Raw genomic sequence first — 13,955 nt, 5'->3', positions numbered from 1 at the left:
AGTGGGCTTAATTGATGCACCAGTTTCATCTCCAGAAGCAATGATAAAGCATGTGCATGATGAATTCATGATTGGTCATAACGATTTAACCAAAGGATATGGGGTTGAAAGAGGTAAACAAGGAAGCATGAAGAACATGAACGTGCTCTTAAGTGGCCTCCAAGGTACAATCTATTCAGTTTCTCAAGAGAAAGGGATACTAGCAGATAGTCAACCTCAGGTGTGTACCCCAGAGACATATCCTCTGGAGATGAATAAAGATTTATAAAGTTATCCCTTCTTTTGGAAATACTCACAGTAATCCAATGATAGCATTTTTTCACCACAGAGATTAGGAAATTGTTACATTTCCCAGGACTTTCTGTTAACACTCTTTAAAGTAAAATTTCAGGTATGAACTTATGTTAATATCACCTGACAGTCTGAACTCTACTGTATTTCATTGGTTCCCTTATCAATAAACAAATATCCTTCATCTAAACTGTTGTGTTTAAAAAATAAAGTTGTGTTACTTTCTTTTTGTCTACCACGTTATATTACTTAACTTATTTATCCAGGAGTCTGTACACCTTCTATAGCACTTATTACTTTTCACATGAAATTGTATAATCTTTATGCTAAAAACCTCGTCAATACAGACTGCACATTTTATTTAGATCAGGATTTCCAAGACTTTGTGGAAGAGTAGAAAACTATTCCTTTTCTAAGGTATGCAACTATGTGAAGTAAAATGATAATGCATCAAAACAATAACAATATAATTGAAAAGTACTGTATTTTGCCCTAGATATATAAAACTTTGATTAACTTGAGTACCACCCTACCTTGTCTATCACCTCACTTAAACAGTTAGTGAATATTGGCATCAGCAAGCATAATATCTTCAAATATTTTTATTTTGTCATTATTTCTATTTTCTCCTAAACATGGCTGTTAGTTGATAATACAGACATAAAAGCCTTAAGGGATTACTTATAATTTGTATCCTTTAAATTTCTCATTGTTATTTTATAAGTTACCAATTATAAATGACTGTTGTGAACAGATATTAAAGCATATATAAGAACTGTACAAATCATTATTGTTGATTTACATAACTGTATTAATATACTTAGTATATTTTTCTAGTTTCATTGAGACATAATTGATGTACAACATTGAGTTTAAGTTGCACAGTGTGATGATTTGATACATTTATATACTGCAAAATGATTACCACAATGCTGTTAATTCAGACATACATCACCTCACAAAATTACCTCATGTGCATGTGAGTCTATGGTAATATATTTAAGATTTACAGTCTCAGCACCTTTCAACTGTATAACACAATATTGGTTCCTCTAGTCACCCTGCTGTACATTAAATACCCAGAACTTATTCTGATTAAAATTGGAAGTTTGATCCCTTTGATCAACATCTGCTATATATTCCAAAACCCCAGCTCCTGACAACCACTATTCTCTCTGTTTCAGTGAATTTGGCTTACGTAGATTCTACATATAAGTGACACTATACAGTATTCATCTTTACTATCTAACTCATTTAACTTAGAATAATGTCCTTAAGGTTCATGTATTTTGATGCAAATGGATCTCCTATATTGTATTACCTTTATTCCTTCATCTTTCAATGGACACAGGTTGTTTTTATGTTTTGTTTTGACTTTTGTGACTACTACTGCAATGAACATAGGCATGGAGCTGGAGCTGTCTTTTCAAAACAGATTGTTAGGTCATATGACTCCTTTGTCAAATATTAGTTACTTCATTGTACATGCATGAGTTTCATTTCTGGAATGTTGATTTGGTTCCATTGGTCTATGAGTCTTCTTTCATGCCAGTGCCATATTGTTTTAATTACAATATCTTTGTAATGTAGTTTGAAATAAAAAAACTGTGAAGCCTCCAATTTTGTTCTTCTTTTTAAGAATTTCTTTGGCTACTAGGGTAGTTCTATGCTTCTATATGACTTTCAAAATTATTTTGTATTTCCATGAAAAATGCCTTTATAATTTTGATAAAGACTGCATTTAATCTACAAACAGCTTTGGATAATTTTGTCATTATGACAATATTAATTTTTCCAATCCATGGGCATGCTATATATTTTCATTTATTCGTATTTTATTTAATTTCTTTAATCAATGTTTTATAATTGAGAGCACAGATCTTTTATCTCATTTGAATTTCTTGCTGAATATTTTATTGTTTTTGAAGGTATTATATATGGATTGTTTTATTTATTTTCATATAGTTCATTTTTCCATTTAGAAATGAATGAATGTATATTTTGATTGTACATCATAGAAATTTACTTTACTTCTAACAGTTTTTTATAGAGTTCTTGGGAGTTTCTATAAAAAAGATCATGTCATTTACAAACAAAGACAATTTAATTCTTCATTTCCAAATTGGATATATTTCACATGTTTTATTTATTTGTCTAATTGCTTTAGTTAAGATTTTTAGAACCTTACTGAAAAGAACTGGAGGGAGTGGGCACACATGCCCTATTCCTGATCTTGGAGGAAATTATTTTATCTTTTTATCATTGATTATAATGTTTGTTGTGGGATTGTCATGTATCTCCTTGAATAAGGACACATGAAACTGAAAGACAGAGAGAAAAATGGAACTCTAGGAATGAAAGAATGATATGAGAGTTGTATGATGACTCCAAATGAATCAATATTTGTGTAATAAGGATACCAGAAGAATAAGATAGAGACAAAGGGTTAGAAACCATCTTTGAGGAAATAACTCTTGAAAACTTCTGGGGAAGACAATAGACACTCAGGTTATGGAAGGCCAGAGACCCTCTAATAAAGGAACCCCAGGAGGACACCACCAAGACATACAATAATTAAAATGGCAAAGATTAAGGATAAGTAGAGGGTATTGAAAGCAGCCAGAGAGAGAACAAAGATTACTTATAATGGAAACCCCGTGAAACTATCATCAGACTTCTCAGCAGAGACTTTATACGCCAGAGGGAGGGGCATGAATAATTTGATGTATGGAAACAGAAGGACCTCCGAGCAAGAATCTCAACCCAGCAAGATTTTCATTCATATCTGAAGCAGAGATTGACCATTTCCCAGGTAAATGAAGGCCTAAGGAATTTATAACCACTAAACTAGAATTACAGAACACATTAAAAGGACTGCTGTAGACAGAAATGTTCCTTAGGCTGAAGAGCTTTCACCAGTGAAAATAAATGCACATTAAAGGTAGTAGACCAATTAATTACCAAGCACACAAAAAATTAAAACAAAACAAAGGTAGTAAAGTTAACTACATAAGATGGCTCAAAGGATACACACAAAAATGCAGATTATGACATCTAATACATAAAGTGCAGACGAGGAAAAACAAGACAAAAGCACTTTTAGGTTGTGTTTGAAATAAAGCAATCATCCACTTAATATAAGCTGTTATGTACTTCAGAAGCTGTCCTTGAACCTTATGATAACCACAAACCTAAAGCCTGTAACAGACACACAAAAAAGTAAAAACGGGAAATCCATACACACAACACTAAAGAAAACCATCAGCAAGAGATGAAGAAAGGAACAGAGAGGAACCACAAAACAAACAGAAAACAGTTAATAAACTGGTGACAATATATACCTACCAATAATTACATTAAATGTGAATGGACTGAATGCACCAATGAAAAGACACGAGTGGCAGAATAGATAAAGAAACAAGACCAATATATATGCTGCCTACAGGAGATTAATTTCAGACCCAAAGACATGCACAAATTAAAAGGGAAGGGATGGAAAAAGATGTTTCATGTAAATAATAGGGAGAAGATGATTCTAGTCCATGATTTCTCTTCCATGGATGGAAGTTACACCCACCAAAAATTTCAAATTTATTTTTAGTTCAGGAAGTCCCAAGGTAAACTCCATATAATAGTTGTTATATATATAATAATGTGATTTCTTTGTTTATAGTATTTCATAAAGAATGGAGTATATCAGAGAGGAAGTTATTATAGGTAGAAAGGAACATTAGTTTGATAATCACTGATACAAAAACGGTGGCACAATAAAATACCTAATTTGTGGCAACACATGCCTTGCTGAATTTCTTTTATAAAAAAAATTTTGTCAATAATTTAAACATATGTCAAATGCATAGCTCCAATAGAACCATTCAGTAAGAGGATAAGACAGCCAGCTAAGCAAAAGCGGCCAAGTTAATTGATTGAATAAATTTGTGAGTTGTGGTGTGGAAACACTGTAATAAGGATTTGTGATCAACAGACTTTTAACATCCACAATTTATTCTTGATGACAATGTAATAGACAATCCCAATGTATGGAGATCCATCTGTATTTCCAAGAAAAAGAGTAATAACCATTATAGGTATAATGCCTATATAACTTCTCTCTAGGAATCTTACCCTCAGTCATTATTTAAGGCAGGACACCGGCCATGAACCTTGTCAGGGCTCTCTTGACCTCATTGTTCCTCAGACTGTAGGTGAGGGGGTACAACACAGGGTTAAGATAGTATAAAATGCTGACACAACCTTGTCAAGCTGACCTATAGGATTTGGATCTCATGTAAGTAAAAATGCCTGCTCCTTAAAACAGTCCCACCGCAGTCAAATGTGAGAAGCAGGTGGCAAAAGCCTTTCTGTGGGCTTCTGTAGAAGCATCCGGAGAAGAGCAGCCAGGATGAGACTATAGGAAACCTGCATGAGGAAAGTAGGACCAGGAGCATTAACACACATCAGGTGTACACGTCAGCACAAGCCAAACGCGCCAGAATTAGCACGTCACCGAAGAAATGGTCAATCTCATGAGCCCTTCAAAAGAAGAAGCTCAGGGTGGCAGCAGCCTGCGTGAGCCCATAAGCTGATCCCAGGAATCAGGACCCCCAGGTCATTAGCAGGCATAGTCGTCAGTTCATGAGAATGGGGTATCTCAGGAGGTGGCAAATAGCCACATAGCGGTCATAGGACATGGCCGCCAAGAGGAAGCACCCACCTCCTCCCAATGTGAGGAAGAAGATCTGCACCCCAGAGCCAGTGGGGGAGATGGACTTTCTCCCTGTTACATAGTGAGCAGCCATCTTGGGCACAGTGGTGCAGACCAGCACCAGGTCTGTGAGGGAGAGCTGGCTCAGCAGGAGATACATGGGCGTGTGCAGCCGGGGGTCCCGATGAATCTGCAGGATCATGAGGGCGTTGCCCACGAGGGAGGTGAAGGCAACTGTCAGAGCCATCACAAAGAGAATGGGTGGGCTCCTCAGTGGTTAAAGAGTCCTAGGATAATGAACTCTGAGGTGGTGTTCCCACTCCCATGATTTCAACAGGATTGACACTGAAACAGTGAAATAGAAGAGTTTTCATCAGGCACAGTGCTCCATTTCAATTATATTTTTCATGAAAGTAACTGAAAATAACAAAACTTATTTCAAATACTTGATCTGCCATTTGCAAAATCTTTTAACTAGGGCATAAAATTAATTTCAGTATTTTCCTGTTTTCAAGGTTTTAATTTTAAGTACTTCTCAATTTAGTTTGTTTGATTGACACAATGAATGAGAATTCTTCATAAATCCAATTTGCTTTGTAAGTGTATCTTTATGCTCTATGATAGCAACCAAAATGAACAAGATATTAATTACATAATATATAACATATTTGTTCTAGCCTTGTATCATACACAGTAATATTCTTGGAAGCTGAATTAAATCGATGGATTTAACTGTGTAAAAACTAAGTACTTCATAATGGAGTTATACCTATGTAACATTTCAAAAATTATTAAAACTTACCAAAATCAGATAATTTTTCCTGATCTTGAGTAATCTTCGAAGGCATTCTTTCCTTTCCAAACAAGACAGCTTATTTCCTCTGGTCTAGGAACTGACAGGACTGAGTCTGCAGATGGAAACATAACTACTTGGAATTGACAGTGCTTTTAGCTTGAATGTATCACGTCATACACTGAAAACAAGTATGACCTTCTTTGAATGCTTTCCCCCAAAGCAAGACTGTACTGCTTAATGCACTCTCATTTACTGTATAAAGGCACTCATGTATTGACACTGTTTCCCCTCAAATTCACGGAAATATAGTATCTTCTGATAAAGAAGAAAAAATAAAAAGTCACTCATTTCTCACACAACAGAGATAAATTACTTTCCTCCTCGGTGCCAAGAGAACATACATATTTAAGGGCAATTTCATTTCTTATCTGCTGGTACTGGAACTATTTATTCTTTTTAAATAAATACGACCAGAGATGGGGATGGTAATTCAGTCTCAAGGATTTGATGTCATTCAATGAAGTGACATGGAGGTAAGGAGTCCCCATCCTCCGTGGTCATTCCTTCTCCCCACTGCACACAGCCCTCCCGTACTGGAAGGCCAATGAAGGCAGACAAAGACAGTGCCAGGCCTCACTCAGTCCCCAGCCCTACTGCGGGAGTATCGTGGTTGTACGGGCGGCATTCTGCTGGAGGGTTTTAGTTGGTTGGCTCAGAGTTAGACATCACAGAGCCCACATCCTCTTTGCATTTGCCAAAACTTTTCTATCTGCAAAGCCCTATATTTGTGACTTGTACTCTGAACACCTAGTAACTAATCCTCCTGACTCACTTATTTGATTGAAAGACTTCTTATTTTCCATTATTCTGATCTCTCCTTGTTGAATGTTGACAAAACTTTAAACTTGTTCTAAAATCAATGCATAAAAAGTAAATGGTGCCTTTGTGTGTGCATGTGTGTGTGTGTGTGTGTGTGTGTGTGTGTGTGTAGTAAGTGAGCACTTGAGAAAGAGAAAGAACATTTTTAAGAGGTGGGAGTCTGAATGCCACTTACTATTTAGTTTTTAAAAACAACAATGAAAGATCAGGCAAGTTAGTGTTAAAAAATCTGTAGATTAGTCATTGTAGTGTGCTGGGTCATTTTATTAAACTAATTTTTGCTATTATTGTACCCATTTTTAAGTATTCTGTAGTACAGTGACATGCATATTTGCATTTTTTCTGCAACCATCACCAATATCCATTGCCAGGACTCTATGCATATTCTCAAACTGAAAATATGTGCCCAATAAACAGTAGCCCTCTATATCCCCTGCCCCCAGGAACTGGCAGGCACCTTACTACTACTATTCTGTCTCTTTAAATTTGACTCTTATGGGATCATCAGATAAGTGGAATTATACAAAATTTGCCCCTTTTGTGACTGGCGTATTTCATGTCACATAACATCCTCAACACTCAGCCACGCTGCAAATGTGTCAGAATTTCATACCTTCCTAAGGTAAATAATATATTCCTTTGTATGTATAATGATTTTCTTATTGATTCCATCCATCTATGGACATTTGGGTTGATTAATACTGCATTAATATTCCTCACCTACTTTCACACTATGTGAATGAGTCAGTTTCCCACTGATTTAAGTATCTGTAAACCTACACAAGTAAGATATTAAGAGATAATTCCTAACTAAATTGCCAACTCATAAAAATTATGGTTGGAAATAAAAATGAAGAATTAGCTCATCTTGCAAGTAAAGAATAGTGGGCACTAAGTGGAAGAATGGAAGTTCAACATTGACTAGTGCAGGAACAGAAAGATTTACTAATCTAAAACATAAGTATTTATCTTTCTTTTTTCATTATGGCTTCAGAAATCTTTTTTTTCCCTCTGTTCCCAGACTTTTGTTTAGAATATTTCTAAAACTTCTAGATCTTTGTGTTCAGTCTCAGAATCATCTCTTTGACAATGCTAATAGAAGGCACAAAGATACACCCTTCCTATTATAGAGTTATCACAGAAAATATAGAATAGTGTCTATAATTTTCCTTCTACATTTTTCTGATCCTTGTTGCCCTAACATTAAAACTGAACTCTTTTTCTTTAGGATGCTGAGATGATTAATCAATCTATGCTGTAAAAACTAAAATAGTAACAGCCAAATCATTCACTGGACTGAATTGACAGGTTATTACTATAGTTTTTACCTGATGACTGTGTCAGCTTGCATACATTTCAGTTCTTCAGATTGTAGGATAGACAAATAGAGGCTTTTATCTGTGAATCTATATGGAGTAAAAAGAAGAACTATGGATTTTCTGGGGTTCAAAAGTCAGTCTATGGAAAGGGATGAAATATTTGCCCACCGCATATAAGGGCTTAATATCCAAAAATGTGTTAAAAGAACATACACAACTCAGTATCACAAGAGCAAATAATCTAATTAGAAAATGAAGAAAGGACCTGAGTATAATTTTTCCAAAGTGGATATGCAAATGGCCAACAGGTATTGAAAAGGTGCCTCAACATCACTAATGGACAGAGAACTAGAAATCGAAACCATAATCAGATATCACCTCACATATCTCACCATGGTTGTTTTCAGACAGATAACAAATATTAACAAGATAAGGGGAAAAGTATCTCTCAAACACTGTTGATGTAAATGTAAAATGGAGCAGTCTACGGAATACAGTGTGTTGGTGACTCAGAAACTTAAAACATAAACCCCACTTGATCCAGCGATACCACTGCTGGGATGTACCTGCAAGAACGGAAATCAGTATATCAAAGAGGATCTGCCCACCCATGTGCATTGCCGCATTATTCACAAAAGCTGAGCTATAGAAACAACCTAAAAGATCTTTGATGGAGAAGTACACAAATAAAATCATATACACACTACATCCATGGTATATCATTCAACAGTAAAAGAGAAGGCTTGCCATTGGTGACCAAATAGGGGAATCCGGAAGGCATTATGCTAAGTGAGGTCAGCCAGACAGAAAGACAAATGCTGTATGGCCTCACTTACATGTGGAATCTAAAACACAAGCAAACAAACAACTTCAGATTTACAGAGAATACAATAGAAGCTGCCTTGGGCTTCAGTGAGGGGATGAATGTCTAAAGATAAAAATTTTTACTTATAAGAAAAAGTTCAGAGGATCTTATGTATAGCTTTGTGACTATAGTTAATAATATGGTATTCTAAATTTAACAGTTGCTTACAATAAATCTTATAAATTATCACTAACACAGTGATTTAATTCTGTGAACTATGTGAGTTGATGATGCATTAACTATGCTCATCTTGGTAATGATTCAACTATACATATACTTATATATAAATATATATATAATTTTCACATTGTATACTTTATTTTAATTTATTAATAGGATATACAAGATCATATTTGTTTCAGAGGTACAATATAATGACTCAATAAATTTATATATTTGTCAATCATCCCAAAACAAAAATTGTTTACAAAGCAAAACCAGTCACATCATAAAACCAAGAACAAAAACAGAGTTAGTGGACTGATACTGTCCAAGGTCAGGACTTAGTGGGAAGCTACAATAATCAAGATAGTATGGAAATGACCAAAAAACATAAAATAGGTCAATGCAATAGAATAGAAAGCTCAGAAATAGACCTCTGTAAACATAATCAACTCATCTTTAACAAAGGAGCAGATTGTTTATTCAACTAATAATGTTGCTGGAAAAACCTGGCATGAAAAAACAGTCCAGATATAGACTGTACACACTTTACAGAATTTAATTCAAAATGAATCTTAGACATGAATGCAAAGCATTGTAGTATAAAACCCTGCTAAATAGCCTAAGAGAAAGCCTAGATAACCTTAGTTAAATGATGCCTTTTTAGATACAACATTAAAGGCAGGATTCATGAAAACAAATGTTGGTAACCTGGACTACAGTAAAATTAAAAAATTTAAAACTCCTGAGAAAGAAAATATCAAGAGAAGGAGAAGACAAGCAACAGGCTGGGAGAAATCATTTGTGGAAGACATATAGGATAAAAAACCCTATTCAAAACATGTAAAGAACAAATAAATTCAACAATAAGAAAACAAACAATCCCACTGAAAATTGGGCACTTCACTGACGAAGACAGACAGGTGTTAAACGTTTGAAAAAATGCTCCATGTCATATGTCATCAAGAATATAAAAATAAAATCAATGAGATACCACTGCACACAATTTGAATGGCCAGTTCCAGACATTCATAGAAATGCTGCCAAGAAGGTGCACCACCAGGAAGTCGTACATATTAGTTACAGGAATTCAAAATGCTACAGCCACTTGGAAGCCAGTTTTGGTGGGTATTTTACAAACCATATATACTGTTATCATGTGGTCCAGCAAACATGTTCTTGGTATTTACCCAAAGGCAGTGAAAACTTATATACACAAATGATAATGCAAAAGAATATCTATAGCAGCTTTGTTCTTAATTGCTGAAACATGGAATGAACCGAGGTGGCATTCAGCAGGTGAAAAGGTAAATGAATACGGTGCATGCAGACAATGGGATATTATTCATAAATGAAAGGAAATGAGCCGTCTAGCTATAAAAGGACATGAAGAAACTTAAATGCCCATTACTAAGTAAAATAAGCTAATTTCAAAATGTTCTTCATTGCATGATTCCAACTGAATCACATTGTACAATACCAAAAATTATCGAGAATGAAAGAATTCCATGGCTTCCAGAAGCTGATGGAAGTAAGGGAGAAAAACAGCAAAGCATAGAAGATTTTGGGGGTAGTAAAATGCTCTGGGTGATGTTATACTCGTGAGTAAATGTTATTTTACATTTATACAACTCATAGAATATAAAACACTAAGATAGAAGCCCTAATGTAAACTATGGATGTTGAGTAATTATGAGATGTAAACATTACATTGTTTTAAAAGAAGTATGACTCTTGTTAGTTATATTGCTCTTGTGGGTGGCTATGCATTTGTGGGTATAAGGGTTATGTGGAAAATCTCTATACCTCACAATCAATTTTGTTACAAACCTAAAAATCTTCTGAAAAGGGTCTTCAAAGGATTTTAAGTAAAAATATTACCAAATAATGGACATATAATTATTGATGATAATTGTTATTGAAATAAAAGATGGAATACTTAATGCTTTTGGGTGAATAGTCCCTTCAGTAATATTTCCAGAGACATTTTTATGGCATTATTTCTTAGACTATGTATCATGGGATTAAAGGTTGGGGGAGCCATGGTGTAGAACACAGAAATGACAAGGTCAAAAATGGAAGGGGCCTGTGAAATCGGCCTCAGATATGCAGAGAAACCAGTGGAGAGAAATAACACAATCACAATCAGATGTGGAAGGCAAGTGGAGAAGGCTTTTGACTGACCCTCTGTTGATGACATTTTCTTGACAGTGGAGAAGATGTAGGCATAGGAAACAATGATGAAAATAAAACAGCAGATATCCAATACCACACTAATGAGGATAGGCACAATCTCTCTTATTATGTTTTCTGAGCAAGAAATAGCCAATAACTGTGGTATATCACAAAAAAAATGATGGACCACGTTAGAACCACAGTAGGATAAGGAGAAGGTACCGGCTGTGTGCATTATGGCGATCAGACCCCCACCCAGCCAGGACACGGCTGTCAACTGAACACGCATATTCACATTCATGACGACCTCGTAGTGCAGGGGGTGGCGTATGGCAGCATAGGGGTCAAAGCACATCACGGTGAGGAGATTCAGCTCTGCAGTCGCTAAAAACACAAGCAGAAAGACCTGGGCTACACAGCCAGGACATATGATGGAGTCACTGTGAGTCAAGGAGCTGGCAATGGATTTGGGGATTGTGAATGTAACTAGGCAGAGATCCAAGAAGGACAAATTCTTCAGGAAGAAGTACATGGGGTGCAGAGACGCTTGTCCAAAGTTATGATCATGATAATGAGGACATTTTCCATTAGTGCCAAGAAGTATATCAAGGTGAAGAGCACTGAGTGCAACATGTGCATATTTTCATTGGTAGAAAATCCAATGAGGATAAATTCTGTGACAGCTGTGAGATTTGTTGTGCTTGGAGACATAAATATGTATTTAAAAAAAGGAGAAATGAAACGTCATTTTCAAGTCCTTCCATATTCAACTTACAATATAGTTCTATATTCATATAGTCATCACACAATCTATTTAATAGAAATGTTACTCCTACCATGTGGGTTGGTCACCAACAGTACCTGAATAACACTGCTTTACTGAACCACTTTATACTCAGTGCACATGCACGTGCCATTTTTTTTTTTTTGTCACAGCCTTCTTTTTAATTGAAGTATTGTTGATATACAATCTTATATTGGTTTCAAGTATACAACACAATGGTTCAACAGTAACCCACATTATTAAATCTCCAACCCAATTGGTGCATTTACTGTCAACATAGTAAGATGTTACAGAATCATTGACTTTATTCTCCAGGCTGTACTACCATCCTCATGACCAACTTCTTTTATGACTGAGAATTTTTGTACTCCTTTATTCCCCTCACACTCCCAACTTACCCACCCCAACCCCTCCCCATGGTAACCACCAATCATTTCTTAGAGTCTATGGGTCTACATGCCATTTTGTTCATTTTGTTTTGTTTTTATTCTCCACAAATAAGTGAAATCATATTATATTTGTCTTTCTCCGCCTGGCTTATTTCACTTAGCATAATACCCTCTAGGTCCATCCATGTTGCCCCCAAATGGCAGGATTTCTTTCTTTCTTATGGCTGAATAATATTCCATTGTGTAAAGGTACCACCTCTTCTTTATCCATTCATCTACTGATGGACACTTAGTTTGCTTCCATATCTTGGCTATTGTAAATAATGTGGCAATAAACATAAGGGTGCATATATCTTCTCAAATCAGGAATTTTGTTTTCTTCAGGTAATTTCCCAGAAGTGGAATTACTGGGTCATATGGTTTTTCTATTTTTAGTTTTTTGAGGAGCCTCTATACTGCTTTCCATAGTGATTGCACCAAGTGATATTCCCACCAACAGTGTAGGAGAGTTCCCATTTCTCCACCTCGTTGCCAACATTTGTTTTATCTTGTATTTTGGATAGTGGCCATTTTAACTGATGTGAGGTGATATCTCATTGTGGTTTTGATTTGCATTTCCCTGATTATTAGTGTTGTGGAGCATCTTTTCGTGTGCCTGTGGCTATCTGTATCTATTCTTTGGAAAAATGTCTGTTCAGGTACTCTGCCCATTTTTTTTTTATTTATTTATTTATTTTTTTTTTGAGAGGGCATCTCTCATATTTATTGATCAAATGGTTGTTAACAACAATAAAATTCAGTATAGGGGGGTCAATGCTCAATGTACAATCATTAATCCATCTCAAGCCTAATTCTCGTCAGTCTCCAATCTTCTGAAGCATAACGAACAAGTTCTTACATGGTGAACGAATTCTTACAGAGTGAATAAATTCTTACATGGTGAACAGTACAAGGGCATTCATCACAGAAACTTTCGGTTTTGATCATGCAATATGACCTATAAACCATCAGGTCAAATATGAATATTCATTTGATTTTTGTACTTGATTTATATGTTGATCCCACATTTCTCCTATTATTATTATTATTTTTATTTTTAATAAAATGCTGAAGTGGTAGGTAGATGCAAGATAAAGGTAGAAAACATAGTTTAGTGCTGTAAGAAGGCAAATATAGATGATCAGATGATCAGGTGTGTGCCTATGGACTAAGTATTAATCCAGGCTAGACAAGGGCAGCAAGACATCCACGGATGCAGAAGATTTCTCTCAAAGCAGGGGGGGTGAGGTTCTGAGCCTCACCTCTGTTGATCCCCAAATTCTCACCTGATAGCCCCCCTGCGACTGTGCCTGTCTTAGGTTGTTCCTCCCTTGAGGAATCTTACCCGTCTCTGGCTAACCAGTCATCTTCCGGGGCCATACAGGGAAATGTAAAGTTGGTAAGTGAGAGAGAAGCCATATTGTTTGCAAAGGTTAGCTTTTTACTTCTTTGCAGATTTATGCCCTGTGGCTTCTATGCCCAGCACTTGTCTCGAGGTATCTTTACCACCTGGAGGAATTATGATACTCGGTAAATTCGATATGAGGCACG

General features: G+C 35.8%; 1 pseudogene; it reads right to left on the bottom strand.

Annotated features, from left to right (window-relative positions):
• Nucleotides 1-10,956: 10,956 nt before the first annotated feature.
• On the bottom strand, nt 10,957-11,903 carry LOC140846039 (olfactory receptor 14A16-like; annotated as a pseudogene).
• Between the last annotated feature and the right edge of the window lie 2,052 nt (nt 11,904-13,955).

Source organism: Manis javanica, chromosome 14, assembly GCF_040802235.1.
Source record: "Manis javanica isolate MJ-LG chromosome 14, MJ_LKY, whole genome shotgun sequence".
Taxonomy (NCBI): Eukaryota; Metazoa; Chordata; class Mammalia; order Pholidota; family Manidae; genus Manis; species Manis javanica.
This window is presented reverse-complemented; position numbering and strand designations above follow the sequence as displayed.